The 23,220-nt window shown below is 40.0% G+C and overlaps 1 protein-coding gene across 2 annotated transcripts in view; it reads right to left on the bottom strand.

The window, feature by feature from the left end:
• Positions 1-7,902: 7,902 nt before the first annotated feature.
• Positions 7,903-23,220, bottom strand: part of PRDM5 (PR/SET domain 5) — an 83,873-nt gene continuing 68,555 nt past the window's right edge. The window contains exons 18-22 of one of the 2 annotated variants that reach the window (XR_006019560.1): positions 18,314-18,471; positions 16,084-16,220; positions 14,965-15,107; positions 10,191-10,295; positions 7,903-8,084 (exon numbers count right to left, since the gene is read on the bottom strand). The gene's annotated coding sequence lies outside the window, so the exon portion shown is untranslated. Of the gene's footprint in view, positions 8,085-10,190; positions 10,296-14,568; positions 14,862-14,964; positions 15,108-16,083; positions 16,221-18,313; positions 18,472-23,220 lie in introns of those variants that run through there. The other variant, XR_006019561.1, reaches the window with a different exon arrangement.

Below are 23,220 nucleotides of genomic sequence, written 5' to 3'. Positions count from 1 at the left end.
AGGTTTCTCCAGGCAGGATTAGGCATATATAATCCTTCCTCAAAACAGGGGCCACACTAAATATTATAGTATTTAGAACTTAAATAGGAAGGAAGCATGCCTTAGGATTACTGTGGTACAGCATATAGCCCAATTAGAGACACATGGAGTACTACATTCTTTTAAATTCAGATGATTTTTTTTTTAATGTACTTTTCAGGATATTTCAGTCACCTAAACAAGCTAGTTAAAGAACTGACTTGAAAACATTTGGATCTGGACATCTACAACACACATTACATTACACTCTTTTCTAGTCAAGAATATGCAACAGCTGATATAAATCAACAAAGCTTCCTTGATTTCAGTGCAGTGGTGCCAATTCATAATGCACAAGGATTTAGGTGTACTGTTCCAGCTAAAATCCAGAATTTTATTCAAGCTGTCCAAATATACTTTTGACTCACATTTAAGAAAAAAGAAAAGAGACAGACTTGTTTTGATCAGACTAATCAACAAGAGGTGCCTCTTCCTTTCCCAGAAATGCACATTTATACAGTACTGACAACCCTCCAAGTCCCACCTTTCTCTCAAAGGAGTAACTGGAATAACCTCATCCTACTTGCACAGCATTCCTTTCTCTCTTCAGTTCACTCCCTCAGATATTTCCTTTTGATGTCTCAGGACACGCAAGAACACCAGCTTAGGAAAGAGGTCTGTCACCTGTGACCTTTAGAAGGAACTTACTGAGAAAGACAGAAAAAAATACCAGCTGGCAGCAAAAACTTTGTAGGTAATTTGGTGTAAGAAGCAAAACAGGTACTTACCAGTGCTCAGTGTCCTTGTTTCACATGCAAAGCTGGGTGCAGGTGTGTATAAATCCTGCCTCCAAGTTGTTCGGGAGGTCTCATTCTTCCCTGCCTGCTGGGATCCTGTAACAAAAACTTCTTACTGTTACCCTGCAGAACATTTTTGACCGCTGACTTTTCTTACTCACAAGACTGTGAGAAGTGCTGGACTGCTGAGGATGGTGAAGACAAGCTCCTTCTCTGCCATGACCGAAACATATTCACGCATTTGACATGGTTATACACAAACTTCACTTCAGAATAAGGTGCTACTTCTGTCATTTTGTAAACACAGGTATTATTCCACAAAACAAAAGGTGATTAAGTCTGTCTTCAGCTATAATCTCAACACAAGAGTCCTAGTTCTGGGTTGAGCACCTAGTAATGTTGCCTCTGTGCTACCAGGCAGACAGATCACATACCCAAGAGAAGAAAGAAGCATGTAAGAAAATGAACTTGCAAACAACACTTATTTTCTCTTGCTTCACTTTAATTAGATTACCCTACTTGGGTTTAAAAAACTTAGCTAAACTATAATAATCTGTCTCCACCAGCTACAGGTTTTTGCTATAGAATATAAATGCCACATTTAAATGCTATTAGCATACGAGCTAAATTACTTTTAGAAAGAACTGACTCTAAAGATGCTATGTTTTCGTTTTTATAGATAGATACCCTTACACACAGTTTTAATTTCTCTGCTCTCTTGTAGCTAGTAAACAAACAAAAACTTTCTGATGTTTCTTTTCCTTCATCTTGTTGGGGGAAAACCAAAAAAACACAACAACAAAAACCATCAAACATTCCAGATTGTTACGTTACTCCTCCACTTCAAGCCCAGGCTATTAAATTAACAATAATTACTATCTGATTACCACTGCAATTAATGGGAAGGAATCCCACCACTGATATCAATGAATTATGAATCAGGCAACGAAGCCGGTTTACCCATTTGTTACAAAGTCTGAATTAATAAAGAGCTGATTAATGCTGCAGAGAAAGATGCCCAAACCAAACCCTGATATTTACACTGGACACAAACAACAGGAAATATGAGACACACAGCATTTCCACTTTTAATTTTCCAACTGAATCCTGTATTAAGACAAAATATTATTATTCAACATCTAAAACAACTGGAAGTGAGATCAGTCAAATCCAGAATTTGCTGGAGAAAATGGAGAAGACTTGACGGAAAAACCCAGAGTCTTTAGACTGGTTTTTCCCTTGAAAGCATTGCCAGATGAGACAGTCTCATCAATCCTGCAACACAGCCTGACATGTTAATTAACAGTTATGAGGACACAAAGTATTCATTTACTGTCCTTGCACTTTCAGTGGAAAGCAGACAAATTTTATCTGTAATTTCCCCTAGAAACTGAGAGCTTCCTTTCCCGATGTGCTTTTGGAACAACTGCAAAGCAAATTATCAAAAAAAGCAACTCACCAAACATAAAAAATATACTCCATTCAAGTGACTTGAACAATTTCACTGTCTACAATCATTTGAAGACAGAATCCTAAGCTGCAATTGAAGGGAGGAAAAAAAAAACATCTTGAAAAATAACCTGGCCTTACCAAACTCTACCTCAAGATCTGCAAACACACAACTGTCCCTGACCTCAAGTCAACACTACATAAACCTGCTACTGTTCTCTGCACCTGAGTCATCAAAATAGGAATTCCTCCAAAGACAAAGACGACTTATTTCTCAAAAAAGGTCTTTCAATAGCAAGCATACACTTAACTTACCTGCTGAATCATGCCAATCCTTAATCTGAAGTAAAGAAACATGACCTGATTTCTGTTCTCATTCAGAGGGCAAGATTTATGAAACATCATATTGATGGGTTATCAGGGTGATTTTCACTGAATACACTTCTTTTTAGCTGACTTCAAACCACTGTGAGCAGAAGAGAAAACAATGGCTGACAACCAAAGCATAGAAAGACATTTTTCAATTTTAAGAATAAACTTATCTCCTGACAAGTGTGTAAGATTTGGAGTTTTGGGCAGATCATTTTTACACAGAAATTGTGTTTTTCATGGTATTTTCAGTCAATTTCTCCAGCTTCTCACCACATACATATAAATCAGACACACACTTTCTTAATTATTGCAGGGAGTGGCATTATAAATCTCTGCTTTTCCCAAGATCTACAACCTCATAAAATTAGAATAATGTGCATCATCTCTCTTGCATAGCTTCTGGCATATCATTTTCGCCCTCCTTCCAGCATAATTGAATACTCCATGGGATATTTGTAGTAATAGTCATCAGTCTCTCTAATGAAAGAAGTCTGGAAAAAATATGGCAGTTTAACTATCAGATGCTATTTCATAAAAATAAATGTTCATGTTTTCCAAGTACATATGACGTTCTTAATATTATTAAACTTGGAATATGTTGGTGAAAGCATTTGTATATTGGGCCATCAGAACTGGAGCTAAAACTATTTGGAGAAAATAGGAGTAATTTACAGTGAAGTTTGTGACACTTCCCTATCACCAACTGACCCAAATAAGGGACAGCATGGACAAGGGCTGCCCTCGGGTGAGTTTCCCATGCCCCTTTTTATTGCCTAATAAACCCACACTGTAACTCTATAGGCACATAACCTCGGAATACCAGGTAGGATTTAATTACACAAGCAGCCCCACTGATTTAAGTCATCTTTAACAGGGGTAAGAGTCTATTCCTCATTGACAAAATTTAGAAACCTGGAAGTTAACTTCCTTTCCTATTTTAGTTCTTGGTTACCATTTTATTGATTTGCTTATTGCTCTCCCATAACAAATGCAGATGCATTCTGTTTAACTTTCTATCTCAGAGCTGCTATCAGCTCAGTTTAAGCTTCTATTTGAGTACAAGCTACTATTTTTATAGAGTTGCTCCTATCACAGAAACCATAGTAAAAATGCTACTTACCAAATGTGGTAATAAGCACTAAAGATAAATCTTGGGTGTTAAGATAAACACAGTGCAATATAAGTGTGATTGCAATTGACTTGAGATGCTACCACTCTGAATTATTCTAAATTCTGCAGAGTAATTCGATCTTGAACAAAAGAACAAAGAAACAAAAGAAACTCTTTGCATAGTTACTGACTTCTGAGAGGCCAGTTCAAATGAACATGCTCCCTGGGAGAGCAAAGCACCACAACATACACAGCTCTGAAATTTCCAAAACCCAGATCCAAGCCATGCTTTAGAAATACATTGCCAGTAAAACTGTTCCTTTGAAGAACTCAGCTTTGATTTTCACCAAAATTCTTATTACTCCAGAAGCCTCTCTTCTTACCTCCTACTTTTACTGTAGCTACCCATCATGTTCATTACTCTGTGTATTTGATCAGCAAATCACCATGCTCAGTAGAGATGCAGTAGAAATTAAGGTAACAGGACACTCATTTTCCAAGAGCTTCTCCATGACAAATATGGTATTTAATAAAATGATTCCACTGCCCGACCTAGAATTTTATGCTCCCTCTGAGCATGACATATCTTGCACCTATGAAGTCAATCAAATGCCAATGTTATTTTTGCTTTTATTACCCAGGGCCAGTAGAGCAGTTTCAGTAAAAATAATTTATACCAACTGTTTCCAGTTAATGGAAATTCAGAGTCTTCAGACAGTGTTTTTTATTTCTGGTGCTTGAATTCTCAAAGAAATAGTGAAGTATAATTGATACCATATGCTTTTTATTGTTTTCCACATGAAAGAATCACGATTTCCAGTGGATCATCGAATTCTGCTGTGGCACTGTGCCAAATCATCAAACACCAAGGTCACATGTGATGAAGGTACAGCGTTCAAAGCAGGAATAGCATGTATCCTATCTTGGAATTGAAGGTTTATTTCAGTTTGTCTGAGTATACGCAGACAAGAAATTTTCTGGGGTTTTCCACAGTCTACAAAGCATCTCCTTGTAAATCATGGGCACAAGCCCAAGAAAATGTGCAAATATTCATCACCAAACAACAGGATTACAAAACACTATCAGTTCCAAAAGTACACTATAGTAGAGCCGAGGCAGTGTTTCAGACACTTCAGAAGTGTTAATAACCATCAAATATGAAATTAACTGCACCTACCATAGTTCAGGAGTATCACTGACACAGAAAAATAGCCTTTGTCCCACAGTTGTGCCTGCAGAAGCATCATGTTTGCTGATTGTTTCGAGTATTAATATAATCTGCTTTATTTGTCTGCTTCAAAAAATCTCAGCTAAAGGGATATTTTTAGAAAATCCTGCAAATCTTTCTGCTTTGGGAAAAAGAACACTTCTCACTTTGTGTGCAAGTCTACAGCAGGCTGAGTAAGTACATCTTTTTATCATTTTCAACTGATTTTGTGACACTACTTCCCACCTTTACTTCTGCTGTATCATGTCAAGCTGAGGACTTCTGGAAAGAGAGTATTACCTTCACGACACGTGTCTTACACAATGGAGCAATCAGACACACATCCAAGAACTACAATTCCAGCAGCAAGGGACAATCAAAAACCAGGGATTGAGACTACTTACAAAGTCACAGCAGTGCTTTTAGCTTGGTCAAGTCTTAAGAAAACAGGAGACACCTTCCTTTCTCTCAAAGTTTGTTCTTCACTTCATAAAAGGAACAACATAACACAGGGAATGACCAAGCATCAGGAATAAATGTGGAGTTATAAAATCTGAACTGCTTACAGGGGTACTGCACATGCATTTGTCATCAGCACAGCAACTTCTCTTTTTCATCTCATATACAAAACCTTGTCTAAAATAATGTACATATCACCAAAACAGCTCACCAGAGGCTGATGAATTAAAACTTCCATGTGAAAATTCATGATGCCAGTATTACCAAAAGAAGTTCAACTGGCATATTTTACCCAATGGTAGGACTTTTGCAGAGAAGCAGGAACCCAGGCAGACTTTATCTCTCTACTTCTCAGGCAGGAAATTTAATTTTTCGCCTTCTGGAAGGGTTTCAGTTGCAAAGACTTTTGAAGGAACATAATGACAGTACAACCCAAATTGATGGCTTTAAAGAGAGGAAATACTAAATTTATGGCAGGGACTATGCTACAATCCAGTATCTTGGTCTTTGTTAGAGACAGAACAGACATCACCCCAGGGCTTGAACGACTCCAGGGACGATCTAAAAATCTGTCACCATGGCTCCTCCAGGTCACAGATGAATTGATGGAAATAGCAACCCTTCCTAAAAACATGAGCAGGCAAAGAACTCTGAGGAAGAGTCTCTTTAGTTCTTTCTGCACAAAATATACAAAATGGCAATCTTGCTGTTCTAAAGTACTCCCTACTTCTGGCCTCTCGGGATACTCTCTTGTTCATAAATAAATTAGCCATGAAGTTCATTTCTGAAAACATCTCAGGGAGTTTCTGGAATCTGCTGGCAGAATAGAGGCAGCTACACAACAGAACAAGGCTCAGAGCATTTCCCACAATAAAATGAAAACTTACACACCTTAGAAACATTACTTTTTCCTTTCACACAATGGTCAAGGCAGGAATGAGAATGCTTCATTTTTTCTTGAGGGAGCATAAAATTTGCCCAAAATTCTTTTTCTGATGGAAGAATCAGAGATTTATCCACTCGTCATCTCTACAGAACAGAACCTTTTGTAAGATGAGATGCAAAAATAATAGTAGTATGCATATGAGATGCAAACCAAATGTCTGCCTATCAAATATGTACAAATATAAATCGAGTGCTAATACCTACCTACTAAGATATTACACTCAAGAGGAACTTTTGTATTTGTCTCTGGTTTTTTTGCAATTGGGTATGAATGCATTATTACCCTTGCAGCTATCATATTTTTCTTCTCATCTATTTACTCTTCTAAATTTTGTTTTTAAATTACACATTCCTGGGTGTCTGCCTAAGGGAATTCGGCATTCTCAAAGAAAGGGGATGCTTAGGTCTGTCTCAGCAAGGGGAAATAAGATGTGGTTTTGCTGGAAATTGCTTTAGAGAAAATAAAAGGATTGGGGAGGAATCTGAGGTATTAAAACCCATGTAAGTCCAGCTCCCTGTTGTGAATTCAGCAGCCGTCTACAGCCAGTTTTGATCTGTGTCTTGCCCTCATTTTCTAAAGTAATTTGTATTTATGTTAAACACATACCAACTTCACTCTGTAAAAATGTTTAAACCTCTCACAAATGAGCTTCTATGTAAATACTGTTGGATAAACAATACTCAAAGACGACACTATAACAAATAACTGGAGCTGATGACTACAGCCATGAAATGCTTTTGCCAGGGGCAAATAAATTAATAACCTTGCTGCTGTATTGTAGCATCTCTTATGCAAAATGCTTGTCTTTGCTATTTATTTAGACGTGCGCAATGAGACATGAAGCCATGGTTTCTGTAAAATCCCCTGGAGGAAGCTTATAGAGCCAACATATCGGGGGCTGGGGGTTGGTTTTGATGCTGTGTTCGGTAATAATACCCTTCGTATGCATTTTCCAGCTCTACATATATAAGATTAGAAGCAAAACAGCTCAATTCTCCAGCAGAAATTTTACTACTTGGCTTGGGAGATGGCAAGGCATTCATTAGTTTACTGTCACTACTACATCCCGCCCCCTTGAAAATTTTATTTGAGGGAGACACTAGCAGCAGTATGTGCTGATGATGAGTGCATTCCACTCCTTGAGGTGTACTCTGAGGATTTACTACGCTAAATGTACTTTCAAGTCACAGGTATATACCCTTTGTTTCTATGCATTGTTATATATGTCCCACAGATTGTATTCCCTCCTGTCACACAGAGCCCATCTGGAAATGCTTCCAGTTGCACACAGTTCCCATTTCTTTGTTGAATATATTCAACAGAATGGCCAAGACAAATGGGAGGAAGCACAGACTTTTAAAAATAAACAAATGAAGCGCAAGACAGCTCTCAGCTTTGTGCCACTTGTTCAACCGCGGCTACACAACTGAATTAACAACATTTCTGCCAGACATCTGAGAAATCTCTGCCTGTTCATTTACTCGTGTTTACAGAGGAATATTTAACAGGCTATCGGTTCTGTGCAAAGGGCAATGCAATTTCACCTCGTTACTGCTGCACATCCATCGTGGTCAACTCCTTTCCTTGCGTTGCTTCGCAGCCTTTAACAGCTCTGGACTTCGGGGCCAACAGCACAACACAATTATCCCATCTCTCCAGTTACTTCACACTCTCCTGTGAGAATATCCTGAGCCATCTGCTGTCAGCACCAGTAGGCCTGCAGTCCCTGGAAGCATGTAAATTAGCCCAGGGTCAAAGAACACAAAAATCTATTTTCCCAAATGTTGGTCACTATGTGGCCTTGCAGGTCACAGCTCTCACAATCCCATCCCAAACATGCTCCATGCCCACATCTCTTCTCAGGAGCTGCATGGTTCCAAGATACCAGGCTTTTTACTTGAACTTCTTTTCAGAGTTCTCACCATGGGTCAGCGCAGATAACGAGTGAATGCACTGTCCATTTTTAAAAGGTGTGTGTTTCCCTGCTGAACTCTGCTTTAGTACTTAATTCACTTGGAACACAATTAAGCACACAGAAGAGACAGCCCATGTGAGAATGAAGGAATGATTCCCTGAGACTGTCACCACTGCTAACAGATGCAGCAGAGCTGTCTCCAAAGCAAGTGAGACTTAAATCCCAGCTGGGAGCCCAGGAATTCCCCAAACTCCCTCATCCAGGAGACACATGATGAACTAGCTCCCCACTTGCCAGCTTAACCACACTATAGGGAAGATAATCCTGACAGCTCTTGCATTAAACAGCTCCAAGCTTCAGGCAGATAGAACTGGCTTAGTAAGTCTAATCAAGGACCTATAGCTGGGACTAGAGGTGGTCAGACGTGATTTTGGATTTATTTCTTTTTTTTTCCTGAAAAAGGTAATATTCACTGCCACAGGGGCTAATGAAGAAAGAGCTTGGTGCCAGAGTGTGCCCTGTTCCCTTTAGTAAGCAGAGCACCAGTTTGGAACTTGGGAACACTGCCCTGTGACAAAGGGTCTTGCATCCTTCTCCAGAAACTCTCTGCTCGGCTTAGGGCAATGTAGATCGTAGATGAAAAATAAATCAAAATGCCACAGGTTCCCTCTGGAACGAGACAGGATTAGAATATTATAGTAGAACACCAACAGAGAAGATCAAATTCAATTCTGGCATCCAGAGCCAAACTCTGCAACACTAGCAGAGTTTTTGGCACTCTTTCAGCTTATTTAGACAGTAGCATTGACTCTGCAATTACATTTTTCAGTATGGCAAAGTAGTCATTATCTCTCCCTCTTTTATTCGTATTTGTCACAGCAACTTCCAGTCAAGCACAGAAACTTTATACAAGATAAATGCGACTGAGCAAATCTGAAACTCAGCATCACTTATTCTTCCCTTTCAAGACAGCAGATAAAGACAAAAAATGTTCCTGGAAGATTAACTTAATAAAAACATCTGCAGGCTCAATGCTGAAAAAAAGCAAAACTCCTCCTTTGATCCTTAAACTAGGAACTCTATCAATACAGACTGATAAATGTCCCATTTTTCTAACAAAGTAACATGAAGGAAACAGCTGAGATATACATTGTTATGTATGCAGAGAACCTAGTAAAAAAATTCGGATAATCTAGAAATGTAATATTGTGTTAATGAGGAACTATGACTGATAAATACTGATGATACTGGAAAGCTGTAGGAGGAATATTTCAACACTGGTACCGTCCAAGCCAATTAGAAAACTCATCTGATTACACTAATCCCAGTAATAGGAAACCATATCAGGGATTTCCAGCTAATAGCTTTCCTAACTAAAACTGAAAAGGTAGGAAAAGCTCAAAGCTGTGAGACTGCACTACAGATTTCCATCAATGTACAGGAAGGTCAAATGGGTTTCATAAGTCGGGTGCTAAAAGCAGTGTTCAAGGAATAACGCGCTTCATGCCTGAGCTCTGATCATCTGAATACTCTTCAGAATCCTCCCACAGGTTTACAGAAAAGCACTGAACAGCCCTTATACCATCTTGTAGCTATTCTCCAACAAATGCTGCTTGGGACTGACAGCATCCTTAAGACTTGAAATACAGTGCCCTGCTAGAAGAGATGGACATAAATCCTGTCCCTTTCAGCAAAAACCATGAGTGCCTCAAGGATGTCTGCTTCCTCTTCTTTTAACTCCTCTGTGGAGACAGGCAGTACTTATGCATATTATGTCCATATTTGGTTTTATGCTACAGATAAAATATTGCTAACGTGATCTTCAGGTGAGCAGAACAGCTACAATCAATGGCACAGCTAACATGACATGACTGAGAGGAAACATAAATATGCTTTCAGGGCTTTTCTGTACTTTACCTGTTCTAGTTCTCTTTGGTGAACTTCCCCCACCAACATTCTTCGTTCACATATTGTATAAACTATACCAACATTTTCAATCATGTATGATGCTGATTGAGCACACTGTGGAATAAATCATAGCCAAAGATGGATGGTTATAATAGGATAATGACACGAGAATACAGAAAACAAGAATTCCTGTAGACAAATAACAAAACAGAGTAATTTTCATCTGGTTTTGAGGGATAAGCATCTATGTTCTCACCATATATTTTATATTTTACCCTTGTTTTCTCTTTTCCCTCCATTCTTGCAACACCAATTGTCAAGCAGTGCTTTTGGTCAGCACGCACCAGTAACTACATTTCTCCCTGTGGAATTCCTGCACACACGTTTCCTTAGCAGTTACTGACAGGCTGCTTGTGCACCAAGTACTTCATTTCAACTGTTCCACCTGCTGCCTACAAAATTACCAACGACAACATTTTTGAAAAGACCCGATTATTATTGCCCAGTCTCAACTTCCATTACACCCAAGAGAGTCTCTCTGATCTCTTTAATAGGACCAGGCTCTGGCCAACAGAGCACTTTTGAAAATCCCCTCCTCAGCAACAGAAGGGAAGCATAAGCCACCATAATCACATTAAGAAAGATCAGAAACAAATAAGCAGTCTGTTAGCCAGGTCTTTTCCAAATTAATACCCCCACCCAGAAAAAATGATAGAGACCAACCTCTGCCCCATGTGGAGATGATCACAAGAGTGAGGGCAGCACCTCTAAATAAATCCTTATGCACCCTCCACAAAGACTGCACAAGGCAGTGCAGAGAACAAAAAGGAGCCACAACAGCACTTTGTTCCATACTCTTCCAGGAATATATTCTCTTTCGTTTGAAAATATTCAGGTCTTCTTTACCTTCTCATCACTTGCTCTCAGATCTCTAGGCAAGACACAATTATTAATCCGCAGATGTACTCCTATTACAAGAATTTAGGGTTATGACAAGAAGACAAACATTCCTGCTATTGCCTGTTTTTCTGCTAATTGTTCCTATTTTCGGGGGTTTTTTCTGGCAAAAAAAGTAGGATTCACACAAACAGTGGAAACCATCCTCCAAACAGCAAAATATTCCATTAGAAATGCAAGGCTTCCTAAGCAGTGATAACATACAACAGAGCATGGGAGTCACTGGTGTAAGCTGCTGCTGCTGCCATGGAATTGCTTGGAAAATGTTTCTTTCCTCTCTGGCAGGCTGCATTTCTGCTGTGAGCTGAACAACCAAGTTTGTATTGGGAATTCTGCCCGCAGGAAAGGCACGTATCACACAAAAGAATAAATAAAACCTCAATTTTCTGTCCAAAAAAACCCCCAAAAAAACTCATCAGGAAACTTTCTCTCAACCTTTGCATGGAGTGCAAGGGCTCATCACTGTGGGCAGGATTCAGTTGTGTAAACAGGAGTGGGCAGTGACATTTCGGCTGCCCTGGGCCATGTCTCCTTGTCCTCATGAGGCTGACAAATGAGCCAGGACCTTGTGCCCTTCTGGGCAAACGCAGGCCCAAGTGAGTTGTCCTGGGCATCTTCCAGAGCACAGCAGGGATAAATGCTCAGGAAACCAAATCCCACCCACAGTATGTGACTCGCCAGTATCAGGGTCTGCAGCGTCGGGTCCGTTACAAGCAATTCATCTTCTCTGCTGGATGGTTTCTGTTATGCAAACAATCTGACCAGAGCAGGTACAAAAAGATGAAGGAGGAAATAGACAGAGAACATGGGCTGAAGTGCAGAGTCCTGAAATGCCCAGATAGGGATCCCGAGGCAAGAAATCCTGCCTGCAAGGCTCTCTTTCCCAGGCATCTGCTCCTGCAATTGTCATTCACGTTTGCATTTACTTTCTATCTCACCTTGCAGCACGGAGCAGCATCTGAGTACTGCACAGTGGTAACAGGTGGTGATAATCCCACAGATTTCCTTCAAGATATTATGGGAAATGAAGTTTTCACTGCCTGGCCCACACTACTAATGAAAGAATGTGCAAGAGTAAGGAGGACAGCTGGGCGGGAGGATCTGCTTCCGATTAGAGGGGAGGAATATTGTGCACTTTGCATGAAGGCTCCAAGACCAGAAATCATCCTATGCCAGTGCTGGCATCTGCCTCTGAATTTTAATCTTACTGACTCCACAGCCACCTAATTCCAGCTGATGTACTTAGGGGCAGCTGATGCTCTGCTCTCCAAACACATGTTCTATGTACAGTAATGCTCAGCCATTCTGGAGGGACTGTGCTCTTCCTGCACTTGAAAAAAAGTGATTCCAGTGAACATGAAGAATTATCTCTCTGTTCTTTCTAAGCACAGAGAACAACACTAACGTCTTGAGGATATCAAAAGACTGACTTCCTGAGTTAGTTCAGAATTATTTTATAAGAGCTCACCATGGCTGATAGTCAAAATAAATCAAATTGCAAACAATATTATACACAGGTCCTCAGTTAAACTGCCAGTTGCATCTGAGAAAACAGGCATTACACGTCTATATGCCATAAATTCCCAAAGGATTTCCACTGCTGCTTTGCAGCGGAAGCTCCACTAAACTCAGGAACTTAGACAGAGCCATAAATACAGCAGTGAGGTGCAATTAAACACCTCCCGGTGTAAGCCATGGGTTTTACACTCATTTTGCAGCAGTATAAAACAGTTACATCCAGCACAGGCGAGCAATGAATCAGTCATTCCGCGCTGCACTGGCACTCAGACAACCGGACCTATCCGACAGTCCATGGAATCTCATTTCATTTCTAGGAGAGGATAATGTTTTGTCCCCGCTCCAAGAAAATCCCAGAGGGATTTATGTTCCAGAATGGACTCCAAAGCAAACACCCAAAGTGATGACACACTGAACTACCTTCAAACCTGGAAACCACAGCAGCTGAGACTGCACAGCCCTTTCCCAGTTTAAGGTCTGAGCAGTGGGATTGCTAACTCAGGCCAAGAGCTGGGGTCTGCTGCTCCAAGGATCAGTTCTAGTTTATCTACACAATACTGAGGTGCACCTTATGGCTGTTCCAAGTCGGAGCAAACTTTAAAGAGGTCTTTGCACTCCTTTTCCAGTAACTTTTGTCCTAACTATGAGCGCAGGCTTCCAAAGAAACTCAGGCAGCAAATGTAGCAGGGTGAATGTCATCAAGCAGCTGGCTCGGTGAGCAGGCATTCTGCTTTCTTCAAGAGAAGAGATGACAAACTCAGAGCATGCTCATTTCTAGAAGTGTTAACTAATGTAGAATGACTTTGTGCATTTTAATATAATTGCAATGGCATCAGAATTCTCACATGGAACCTCTGATACCATTCAGGAGGAAAGAACCAGAAAAATTCTGAACGGTATTAGAAACGTGATTTCATTAAATGCCTATCACCAGATGCACAAGTGTAATAAATCTGATAAAGGAAGTAAACAAGAACATTAACTACAACCAGTTATTTGCAGCGGTGCCATTAATGCTAAATCTCCTCAAGTCTGGATCCACTTTCAGAGGCTCAAACTGAGTATGTTCTATTCCAAGAGCCTGATGTTTGCTGCTACAGCCAGAAAGAGACATTACCAGCTCCACGTCCTTGTCTGGGCGGAAGGCATTTGAGAGCTTTGATGTGGATACAGAATACACGCTGCTCAATCTCATGTCAGTGTTCCAGTTTACTTTGCTTCTGGCTTTACATGCAACACATGTTCGGTTATTAGAGGTTTTCTGCATATTACATCACTGTAACAAGTGACCTCATGAACTTGCACCGCTAATTCAAAAGGATTAGCGACATTTGCTCGACATTTCTTTGAACTTACTTCTACTAAAGGATGGGCTGTTGAACAGCCATACATCCTCCTGCAAAAATAATAGAAAATAGGCTTTGGTATCTGTTAAAAACGTGTATCAGCAGGCAACCTCCTGTTACAAGAGGGAATTACTTTTGATAACGCACAGAACTTTGATCAAACCCTTATTCTCTGTTGAAATACATTGACCCCTATTGTCTTATGCAGTTCCAGTGGCAGAGCAGCTTCAGCTTCAATTACTGCAGCGTGGCTTTGATAGATCACAGAATCGAGCAGCCATGGTAAATTATTCAGAGTTCTAGATCATAGCTGTTTCCAAAGTATTCCCACTGAACTTCAGGACTTAGGGTATTTAGCAGTTTACAAACAAGATTTTTCTGTCTTTTAAAGAAAAATCTACCTTTAATTAGAGGATAAACAAACCACGCACAGTCTTTTTTTGTTTTAGATTTCTAATGTGTTACTTCCCACTGTAGCAATCATTTAATATTTACTTTTCTTGCGCCGATTTGGAAACAGAAAACTATGAGGAGAATGACGCGAGGAGCACACAAAGAATAAATGAAACAGAAAGTGCAGCACAAAACCAATGTCTCTTTTTTCCCTGAAAATTGTCCCATCCTGATTGTTAAGACACTGCCGTTGCTGTAATGTCAGGAGCAGAGGTTCATAAAGAATTCAGGGGTCCTTCCTTTGCTACTTTGAGCTTCAGAGCCTTGGGTTATAAAGCCAGCTTTCCCATGGATAGACAACCACAAAACACATTATAAAGGAAGTGATGCACCTGCCTCCCTTTCTCTCTCCTCAGTGGCACATTCCATCCAAGCTTAACCAACTTTTTTATTCCAGGCCACTCTTCTGCAAAATAGGACAACCAGAGGGCAATGCTCAGTCCATATAATGTGTATGTTATAAAGGTAAAAAAACCCCCATTTTTTGAATGGTTTTGAATTGAATGTACCTTCACCAAGCACATGATCTGCTCTATACAGTTGTTCTTGGTTTCCAGCTCTTGTTTCTTTCGCCTTCAACTGCAGAGAAGACCACTTGTCTTACTGTGTGTGTGCAGCCCTAAGCTCAGCTGCCAAGGACCTCCAGGCTTTACTGAAATGTAGAAGACAAATAAGATAATGGAACACACACATACACATAGGGTCAATCCCAGCAAATCTCTAGATCAAGTATCTTCCCTGAAACAATCAGCCCTTTAAAAGAAGCATGCAGCTTTCACCTATTTGCTGAGTTTTGTAACATTTGTTTTATATATAGAAAGATGGGTGGTAGTGGTGTGAAAATTAACTAAGTGTAATGTCACTCCAAGAATCTGACACAAAATTATACAATATATTGTTATCCTATAAATCTAACCCAGGTTGGAAATTGGCCAGTGCTGCACCATTTGAAATACAGTTTGCATACTGTCACATATTTTAAATCTAAGGGTAACAATATATATCGAAAGCAGATTATTCTCATATGGGGAAAATAAAATAAAGGAAAAATAATTACAAAAACATAGCCAAATCTACAGTTAAACCAAATCCAAATAATAATCTCCAGGCAACCATTACTTATGTGGTGTCCTCAGTCAATTGAAAAGCCACTGCTGCATCTGTGGCTTGGGGGACAGGGATGGGAGGGATGGGAGAGCTCTGTTGATCAAATAAGCCACAATACTTAATGCAAATTTAATACTACATAGTTTATTTGAGCAGATTTTACAGGCTGAGAGTGTCACTTTAGCCCTGTGGTATACAGCAGTTATATCCATTGTCAAGTGCTTTTTCATCATCTACCCTGAGGTCCTGCTGGCACAAAATACCCAAAGGCAAGCCATGTCTGAAAGGAGACAGATCCTCTGCACCTCTCACTCACCCACCGGAGGGTCACCAACTAAAAACATCTCCACTGAAGCTGATATGGCCATTAATTTTAATGATAACACAAGAAACCATAACGACTGTGTGCCCTGCAATTCTGTTCAGTTTGTAAGAAATTTAAAGTTTCCATCTCCACACTATTTACTGAAACAAGCCGGCACAGCACCCTCCCTTCCTCTTCAGCTAATAACACCACGTACAATTCAGAGTGTGGCTGATCCATCCATCAATAATTCACATGTAGGGCAATATCAATCTGCTGGGTGATGCTGAGCAATCTTTTTTGGGTCCGCAATGTCCGTGTCCCTTCTGCTGGGTCACAGAAACATATCTCCTGCTAATAAAAAGTCAACATAAGTCTCCTGAACTCCATGCATACATTAGTTTGCACACATCCATAGCAAGAGCTGACAGTTTCATTTTGCAGTTCAGTTTTCTAAATTCAATTTTTACCTTCAAAAACTTTTTAACAAGATAAGCTTCCTAAAGAGACCTCAGTTTAAAAAGAGCAGAGGAGGACTTTGAAGACTGTTAACAAACATTTTAGACTTGGATCCGATCACTCACAATCCTCAGAGGAATTTAGCACTTGAAAACAGCAGAACTTAGAAATAGCTGCAGACTTTCCTGACTGGCCACATCCTCCTGAAATCCTGCTGAGTTTTGCAACTTTTGCCTTTCTACAGTGACATAAAAACTGAAGAACACCACTGAAGAGAAAGAAGTTTGTCTTGAATGTACTGGCACTGAAACTATAGTTTGATAAAAAATATCAAGTAAGTCCTGTAATGGTTGTGTTCCCATGAATTGACTGGAATATGAGTTTGCCTATCACAACATGTGACTTACTGCTTTTATCTTTCCAGATACCAACTGGTAAGCAAATTTCCAAGTTACATGCCTGACTGCACAAGGAAGATGGATTTTGAATCACCCTCAACTCGCAGAGCAGAGCACTCATCCCCTTCTCCACTCAGAAACACAAACGGTGCCACATGACTTATCTGGAGTGCAGTGTTGTTTGGATTTCTAACATCAGATTAACACACTGAGAAATGCAACCACAAATACCAGCCCTGAACAGGCGAGAAAGAATATATTCAGCCTCCCAGATATTCCTTTAGAGGATACAGAAGTTAAATTACTCAAAAAGCTACTCACTGTAGACTTTTCATTGGGATCTAGCTAAAATGTAAACAACCATTGGAAATTTAGTTTGTTTTTCCACTTCCTGTGTTATGCAACATACTCAAGTTACACAAGGCTGTTTTTTCAGCTGGATCACAACATGGTAGCAGCACATTTGCAGACCAGTGCTGATGTTTCATTAATGATCTCCATAACAAGAAGATCATTGTTGTCTTTTATGTAAATGCTGGCTAAGTTACAATCACATTAAAATTTACTACATTCTTTTGGATGGCCCAGTATCAGAGAGCAGGCCGTGCTTCCTACCAATAAGGACACTCCAACAATGTGTAGGCTATTTTGGGTGACTGCCTGGTGATTAAAAAAGCCACACACTTAATGAAGTCTGCCAGCAAAAGAGCAAATCTCAGTTGTTCATGTCAAAACAAGAAGAGAACTTGGTTTGTTAGGTGACATCCGAACTATCCCATGTGAAAAATCCCATTTTGTGCAGCTGAAACTCTTCCCAGTCAGGGAGTCTGATCTAACAGCTGACTCAGAATTGAGTTTCAAATTCTAACTTTGCCACAGACTTCAGAGCATGGCCGGGCCAATTCATTATTTCTTTCGTCATTTATCAGTCACAAAATGAAAAGAGTATTTGCCTTCATTTTTCTTAACTTTTTATCTAAATTTTAAGCTCACTGGTTAGGAATCACTAACTAGTTACACTATAAAGTGAAAGAGCATCCCAGGCTGTGAGAGAGAACAAGCAGAAGACCACGGAGCACACATCAAATAAAACTGCAATTCTTAAGAGTAACATTTTCAATTAGACAGTGAAGCTTCATTTCACGAATGTCTCAGCAAATAGATTTTTCCAAATGACAATCTTTTAGCATACTAATGAACTATTATCATATCAAGAAAAAAAAAAAAAAAATCACATTTTACATGGAGTCACAGTTTCAGGTACAAACTGGCAAGAAAATGTTGACAACACATGTGACACCCAAACACTACTCCAAGCTGAAAACAAGGTTTTCAAAACAATTTTTTTTTATTACAGTGTTTAGTACAAATAGAAAATAGTTCCAAATAGAAAAACATGCACAAAAATCCACCCAATGCCCTCTTCACATGCAAACTCTGACACTCAGAAAAGCACCATTTACTCAAACTGAGGATGCTTTAGGGAAAATCCACCTCAAGACAGAATCAATAAAGTATCTGTAATAGGGAATTAAGATTTTTTTTTTTTTTTTAAGAAAACAACTCAAAAGAAACCACAACCTTACTAACCTTCAATAAATTTTCCACAGAGATTGGCCACACAGTGGGCTCCTCTTCACTGGGTAAAGTGGGCAGCAGGGAAGCAATTCCAGAGGGATATGACACGTTCTCATCTGACACAATGCCTCCTTCTCTCACCAATACTTGTGGGTCTCATTTGGCTTCTTCTGGAAATATTGAAATACTGGATAACTACAAATGTAGTAAGGAACCAAGGATTCCAGTATCTATGTTCCCAGTTTCTGCTTGGACACATAATCACAAGCAGCCAGTCTCAAGTTCTCTTCCAAATGAACCTAACAGCCTATCCTGGCTGCCCCTGTTCATGCAGTTCTGAAAATGTTAGAAAAATGTGACTAAAAAACCCAGTAATTGAGCAGTTCAGTAAAATAGGTATATCTTACTGCAGGTAATAGTAACAGCTACATTGCATCAAAGCTAAAAATACATTACAGATTGTGTCAAACATACCAGAACACGGCTTTTCTACGGATCTTGAACTCTGCATCATTACTTAGGTTAGAACAAAAAAACCATTCCTGCTTCTGCCACTTGCAGTCACATTTTACTAGGTCACATTTTATCCTAGAAATCCACAGCAGTGCACAGCCACTGCAATGAGAGTTTGAGCAGGGATCAAGATCTGGCAGATGCCTCTGGAGAAAGGATGCAAAAACACTGGGAAAAATATTGGTTCAAGTTGTGAAATCAGCAGGGAATACACCACTCATTTTGCACTTTTGCTCTTCTGCAAATAGATGAATGCATCTTTCCAGATTTCTTGGAGAGAGATCTAAACCCAGAGAAAGACGGCCAGGAAAGGAAGGGTTGAGAAGGTGATGTGTAACAGCAACAATAATCTGAAGGGAAAAGGCAAAGAGGGTAAAAAAGCTAAGAGGGAAAGAAAACAGATTTTGTATCATACCTAATCTACTCCAACAATTAAGAACACAATGGTAAAATCTTCCAGGGAAACACTCCTGACATTTGCCAGGACTTTTGCAACAGCTGGAACTCCATTTTCCTCTATTTCACATGAAAAAACACCTCAACTTAGATCAAAGTGTGAGTTCATTCTGCATCTCATTTGCCATACTCCTAGACTCTGAGATATCCTCCCCTAAGTTTATACACCCCACCCTGCAAAGCCCCACGTTTTAACTGTTTCTGCTAGAGCAGAAGAACATTCTTGCTGTCTGCTGCTGGCACACTCTCACCAGTTATTCCAGCAACACCACTGCAATACCAGAGCAACGAGAGTGCTATGAGGAAACAACTCAGGCTCTAAAGAGGCAATTTGTGTTCAGAAAGCAAATATGGCCCAATGAAAGAAAGAAAAAAAAAATCTGTCATTTGTGGCCACAGAGGAAGTGCAGTTCTTGGCCAGATCTAAATTGCCAGAGCCACTGCAAGGGATTCTAGTGAAAGGAAACACATGATCCATTAGCAGCTCTTCTCTTTTCCCCTCCTCACTTCTACACTTAGATATCCATTCTGTCCTGCCACTGAATCACTGCAGAGGTTTGGGCAAATCAGATGTAACCAGCTTGGTTCACAGAGGCCCTAAATTTCTGCAGCTCTTGTTCCACTCAATGCAAGATCCAAACATTTGGACTATTGGCAAACAGGGCAATTGACTGCCTTGTGCTCCAGTTCCCAGGTCCAGAAAGTGGGAGCAATTTACCCCCTCCTTTTCTCAGATGGGGACACCTGTTCTTCTGCAGCAGTAAAGAGGTGAGAAAGCAAGACAAGGAAACAGTCAGAGGACATATTCAGGAGTAACGGGGATGTGAATACTATCTTAACCAGCCCGGTAATTACAAGGAAATGGCAGCAGATCTAAATCACAACTGGGTGGGAGGTGGCCCTACCCACAAATATGACAGTCCTAGCAGGTTTTGCTCAGCAGCTCTTTTTGCTGTAACAATATTATTGCATCGAAGTGAAATATTTTGGCCTCACTCCAGTAATAACCAAGGCAGGCAATTGTTGTTCTGGAAGAAAAGTTTGCTCAATGTGATGGAAGCAGCCACTGCCTACTGGAGAGAAAATTCAGCAGAAACCTCTTTTTGTTCTGGTGTTCCGGACTGAGCCGGGACTTCCTACCCTGCTGTCAAGAAAAGGAATACTCTGCAAGCAGGACCTTAGCAGCAGACAGTGGTTTGAATATATGTTGCCTTGGTCTGGCATACTGCCTGTTAAAACAGTTACACATTTTCTTACAGCCGTAAGACCTTCTGGCTTTACTCTGAGCCAGATAAATTCACCTAAAACAAAGCACGGAGTGCAAACCAGATCTAGTCAGAGTGCACAGATTTTACTGCTGGAATCTACTGGGCATCTTAGAAATCCTGACACTCCAGAGTAGGAGCGTAACATAAATAGTGAAAACGTTTTGATAATTAGACTGTCAAGCAGAAAACCTAACAGAATACTTCTAAGTACTCAAATGCACTTTAGGTGTATGTGCATAAGCCCTTTGGCAGCCAATACACTGAAAAGAAAACATCAATAGTTGCAGAAGCAGAGTGCAGACAAGACTTAGCCAGATAATGCTCCAACTAGACTCTGACTTCCTGGCTTGTCACTGACACTGTCACCCTATAAAGCAACGCCAGGCAGCAATTAAGGAAGGGCAGTTATTCACCACTAACTCAGGAAAGGAAAAGAAATGAATGAGCTTTCCCAGGCTGCAGTAGTTCCAGATTGTCTCTCAAAGGGCTGCATCAATTACTGTCACTTATTTGTCAGCAGTGTGCAATGATTAATTGGCGAGATCCACATTTTTGCGTGTCTTACGTCAGACACGGCTCTGCTCCCCCATCTGTTCTTACTGGTGTTAGAGACCAAAACGTTCCACACCATGGACCTTGTCAAGGCTGTATTAATGTCTCACAATGGACCCAAGCTAAAACAACTTAAAACCCTACAGATTACCTAAATGTGCTGAAAATAGAGATGCAAAGAGAAGTGACTGAAAGATTTAGTAGAACTGAAAGCTGAGATGCAAAAAAGAGCAACAGGCTAAGTTTTCTTCAGCAAAATGAGAATGTCATGTTGGCAGAATAAGGGAATTTGTCAGTATTAAAATATGTGGAAAAGTTTTTCTCACTAATTCAGAATAAGTAGCACTTTACCCCCCAAGATATTTACAAAGTAAGTTATTATTTAGCAAGGACATCAAAAACAGCCTTCAGTTTCTTACATCCTTACTTTCCTATTTAGCAAAGCATTTGAATGCCTCTGCCTTATTTTCTAAAAAGCACGTGCACTCTATAGACTTTCACAGAAGTCCAACACGCATTTAGATGTTTCCGTGGAGTCTTAGCAAACACATACACACATGTATGTGCTAGGCAGGGAATAAATAATTCCATATACCTACTAGAGCATAGAACAGCAGGACAGTATTGTGTAGCACACAAACTTACGGCTGTAACTATAATAAAGGATTAACTATCAAAATACCATTTAACATTGCTGTGATCATTTTCATGTGTACAGATGAATGTGCTTTTAAAAAGCAGCAATTAAACAAATGTTATTTCCATTCTATCCTTGACAGCCACCAGGATTCTTTTTGTCTGCATCTTGTGCTGGCACCTTTCTCAGAGCTTCATGTTCAGCCTCCAGAATCCACCTGTTTTCAGAATCCATCTCCGCAGAGCCACAAGGTCCATTTCAGAGGATTCTGTGATGAACACAATTACAGTAAAAGGAATTAGGCTTGCCCTTCCACAATCCCTGCCTTACATCCAGAGATGTAAATGGTCAGTACAGCCAAGTAATAGTAGTATCAAACACAAGTATTGAAATTTTATTTCAATATATGTCACAGCATGATTAACAGCATCTTCCTGGGCCCAGGAGTTGTGGTCTATGTGATCTCTGCCAAAGAAATTGCATAAATTTACTTCAGTGCCTTTATCTCTCTCTGTTTCTATCTGTTGTTTCACTCCACCTCCACCAAAGTGACCTCTAAAGCCTCTGCTGCAATACTGCAACATCAAAATGAACACAGAAAAACCAATAAAATTACAGAGATTTGGAACCAAGTCTACATGAGGTAGCAACATGACACGCCAAAAGTAATTATCCAGAAATGAATTTCCATAGACTTTGAATATTTTTACTACTTTCTCAAAATTAAATGGAAAAAAAAATTCTGGAACATCATGCAAAGTATTCAAATGCAAGCACAGAGGAATACTGTTAATATAGGGGAACATTCATGCCAAAATGCAGCTGACCATGCTTCTGTGCTGGCTCTAACCATGACTCCATTGTGGTTATCACAGTATCAGCACTGTCAGTAGGACAGGCTCTAAGAGCTCCTCATCCCATGTTGTTGTGCAGAACAGAACAAAACCTGCCTCAGAGATCTGTCCTCAATCTGGGATTTACTGGTCCCAGAAGGCAGGTCCCCACTTTTGTAGTGCAGAGCTTGTCTCTGTCTCTCAGGTGCCATCAGCACCTTGGACAGTGAGAGGAAACCAGCAACTATTTCCAATTTCTGCTCAAGAATTCACTTTTCACACTTATTTTTCAATTCCTGACTTTGGCCCCATAGTGCACATTTCTCCTTCCTTGTCCTTTTACTGTTATCTTTTATAAGATATAATCTAAGAGGCTCTCTAAAATATTTTGTGTTGACACAACACTGTCTGATAGGTCATTCATTTTACATTAGCTGAGTTTCTCTGTTGCACACCATGAACACCACCCACATCTTCCTCCTATTTCTCTAGCAAAATTCAAAGCTGCATTGCCTTAAAAACATTAACAACATTGTGCATGATTTACTATATTCTACCTTGCAGGCTGACGTACACTAATCCTCCTGGATCCATTCAGCACAGAAGTGTTCCCTGGCCTCTGGCTTTAAAGCAATTTACTACTGTTGCACACACAGCAAT

Source organism: Corvus kubaryi, unplaced genomic scaffold, assembly GCF_017639235.1.
Source record: "Corvus kubaryi isolate FWS band 111438036 unplaced genomic scaffold, C.kubaryi_AGA036_p1.0 67, whole genome shotgun sequence".
Lineage (NCBI taxonomy): Eukaryota > Metazoa > Chordata > Aves > Passeriformes > Corvidae > Corvus > Corvus kubaryi.
Note: the sequence above shows the minus strand (reverse complement) of the source record. Positions and strands in the feature narration are given on the sequence as shown.